Source organism: Sus scrofa, chromosome 1, assembly GCF_054392235.1.
Source record: "Sus scrofa isolate SSC_HxYL_T2T_F1_AM1 chromosome 1, Sscrofa_HxYL_maternal_Yorkshire_Landrace_v2.0, whole genome shotgun sequence".
NCBI classification, from domain to species: domain Eukaryota; kingdom Metazoa; phylum Chordata; class Mammalia; order Artiodactyla; family Suidae; genus Sus; species Sus scrofa.
The window spans coordinates 103202218-103205985 of record NC_139383.1 but is presented as its reverse complement, the minus strand read 5'-3'; the positions used below and the strand labels follow the sequence as shown (position 1 = coordinate 103205985).

At 31.1% G+C, this 3768-nt stretch overlaps 1 non-coding gene across 1 annotated transcript; it reads left to right on the top strand.

The window, feature by feature from the left end:
• Positions 1-955: 955 nt before the first annotated feature.
• Positions 956-1059, top strand: LOC146406261 (U6 spliceosomal RNA). Its single transcript, XR_014832631.1, has one exon. It is a non-coding gene; the product is annotated as a U6 spliceosomal RNA (small nuclear RNA).
• Positions 1060-3768: the final 2709 nt, after the last annotated feature.

Here is a 3768-nt window from a genome sequence, read left to right as displayed (position 1 = left end):
TGGTCCTGGGCTCCATGACATGACCTTAAATTGTCACTTCTTCAAGGCCAGGAAATGTAACAAACCTACTAGATACACAGAAATCAAAACAGGGAGTTAGGCAAAATGAGGCAACAGAGGGACATATTCTAAATGAAGAAACAATGTAAAACAACAGAAGAACTAAGTGAAGTGGATATTAGCAATCTACCTGAGAAGGTGTTCAGGATAATGACTGTAAAGATATTCAAAGAACTTGGGAAAAGAATGGATGCACAGAACAAGAACTTAGATGTTTACATATAACAAAGAATTACTACATAGGATAACTAAACAGAGATTAATAAAACAACAGAAATGATAAATCACTGAAGCTTAGTGGGATAAAAGAATGAAAAGAAATGAGTACAGTTTAAGAGACCTCTGGAACAACATCAAGTGCACTAATATTTGCATTATAGTGGTACTAGAAGGAAAAGAAAGACAGAAAGAGACAGAGAATATATTTGAAGACATAACAGCTGAAAATTTCCTTAATTTGGGAAAGGAAACAGACATCCAGATTCAGTAAGCAAAGAGAGTCCCATACAGGATTCACTCAAAGAGGACCACGCAAAACACACTGTAATTAAAATGGCAAAAATTGAAGCTAGAGATATTGAACGCAGCAAGAGAAAAGCAACAAGTAAATATAAAAGAACACTCATAGGATTATCAGCTGACCTTTCAGCAGAAATTCTGCAAGCCAGAGGGGAGTTCTGTGACATATGCGGAGAAATGAAAGAGAAAAACTTATAACTAAGAGTACCCACAGAGGCTCTCATCCTGATTTGATGGAGAAATCAAAAGTTTTACAGAGAAGCAAAAGCTAAAAGAGTTCAGTTCCGCTAAACCAGCATTACAACAAAATGTTAAAGGGACTTTTCAAAGCAAAGAAGAAAATGCCACAGCTATAAACATGAAAATTATGAATGATATGCTTGCTCTGGCAGCACATATATTAATTGGAATGATACAGAAAAGATTAGCATGGCCTCTTGCAATGAGAACCTGCAAATTGATGAAGTGGTCCATAATTTTTAATAGAAAAAGAAATTTTAAAATGAAAATTCCAAAAGAGAAATACGCATTAGTAAAGACAAATGTTCAATAAAGGTGATAAATCATCCACATGCAAAGCTAGTATGAAGGTTAAAAGACAAATGTAGTAAAATTGTATATATCCACAATAAGCAGTTAAGGGATGCATAAAATAATTAGATGTAAAATATTTTTTCAAAAACAGTAATGATGAGAGGAGGAAAGTACAAATGCAAGGTTGTTAAATGTGTGTGAAATTAAGAGTCCAGAAACTTACAACAATCATACACATAGACAGATTGCTTTATTATACACCTCATGGTAACCACTAAACAAAAAATTAAAATAGCTACACACACAAAAAGAGAAAGGAATCTGAACATAACACTAAAGATAGTCATCAAATCATATGTGAAGAGAATGAAAGAAGGAGAAAAAAGAGCTACAAAATAAGCCAGAAAAACAATTAAAATGTCAATAAGAATGTACATATTAATAGTTAGTGTAAATTTAATTGGACTAAATCCTCCAGTCAGAAGACATACAGTGGCTGAATGCATATAAAAACAAGACCCATATACATGCTAACTATAAGATACTCGTTCAGACTTAAAAGCAGACTGAAAGGGGATAGAAAAGGTATTCCATATAAATGGAAATCAAAAGAAAGCTAGGGCATCAATACTTTATCAGACAAAATAGACTTTAAAACAAACACTGTGAGAAGAGAAAAAGAAAAATATTATGTAATGATCAAGGTATTAATCCAAAAGAAGATATAACAATTTTAAATATATATGCACCTGACAGAGAAGCTCCTAAATTCATAAAGCTGATATTAACAGACATAAAGGGAGAAATTTACAATAACATAATAATAATAGGGGACTTCAAAATTCCACTTTCATCAAAGGGCAGATGATCTAAACATAAAATCTATAAGGAAACACTGACCTTAAATGACACATTAGATCTGATGGACTTAATAAATATATATAGAACATTCTATCCAAAAGCAGGAGAAAGTGTATCTTTTTAAGTACACATGGAACATTTTCCAGGATGGATCACATTAGATAGGCCATGAAACAAGCCTCAATGAGTTTACTAAAATTGAAATAATAACAAGCACCTTTTAGACCACAATACTATGAGACTAGAAATCAACTATGAAAGAATAAAAAAACTTCAAAAGTCACAAATACATGGAGGCTAAATGATATGTTTCTAAACAACAAATGGACCCTAAAGAATCAAAGAGAAAATTCAAAAATACCTGTAGAGAGTGAAAATGAAAACACAATAATCCATAATCTATGGGATGTAGCCAGAAGACTTCTATGAGGGAAACTTATAGCAATACAAGCTTATTTCAGGAAACAAAAAACAATCTCAAATAAAAACATAACTTAATACTTAAAGGAGCTAGAAGAGAACGAGTAAAACCCGAATTTACTAGAAGGAAAGAAACCACAATCAGAGTAGGAATAAATAAAATTAAAAACTAAAAAAATAAAACCAGAGGGAAGATAATTGAAACTAAGAGCTGGGTCTTTTAAAAGATAAGTAAAATTAATAAAGCATTACCAGACTCATGAATAAAAAATAGAGACCAAATCAATAAAATCAGAAATAAAAAAGAAGTTATAACAACACCACAGAAATATAAAGGATCTTAAGAAATTAGTATGAAATAAGCTAATAAAATAGACAACCAGGAAGAAACTGACAAATTCCTAGAAATGTACCTACTTGCAAAATTACATAAAGAAGAAATAGAAAATATAAAGAGACCAATTGCCATTAATGAAATTAAATCAGTAATATAACAACTCACAACAAACAAAAGTTTAGAACCAGATGGCTTCACAAATTTCACCATTTATAGAATAACACCTATCCTTCTCAATCTATACCAAGAAATGGCAGAGAAAGAAATTCTTCTGAACTCAATCTATGAGGCCAGAACCATCTGGATACAAAAATCAAAAGATATCACACAGACATCAAATTATAGGCCAATATCACTTATGAATATAGATACAAAAGTTTTCAACAAAATATTAGCAAATCAAATACAACAGTACATTAAAAGGGTCATATGCCATTATTGAGATTTATCTCAGGGATGCAAGAAATTTTGAATATCCACACATTGATTCATGTGATAAAGCACGCTAAAAAATTGAAGAATAAATATCATATGGTCATTTAAATAGATGCAGAAATAGCTTTGGCAAAATTCAAAATCCATTTATGATAAAAACTCTCCAGAAAGTGGGTATAGATGGAACATACCTCAACATAAAAAAGGCTATTATGATAAACTTCAGGTAACACCATATTCACTGGTGAAAAGCTGAAATCCCTTACTCTAAGGTTAGAAATAAGATAAAGATGTGTACGTTTTCCACTATTAGAATTCCCAGCCCTAGCAATCAGACAAGAAAATGAAGTAAAATAATTCCAAATTGTAAAGGAAGAAATAAAATCATCACTGTTTGAAGAAAACCTGATACTACACATGGAAAATACCAGGCACACCACCAAAAAAAAAAAAAAAAAACTATTAGAGCACAGCAATGAATTCAGTAAAATTGAAAGGTACAAAATTAATAATATACTGAAATATGTTGCATTTTCTTACACTACCAATAAACTATCATAAAGAGAAATTAAGGAAAAAATACCATTTACAATCTCATAAAA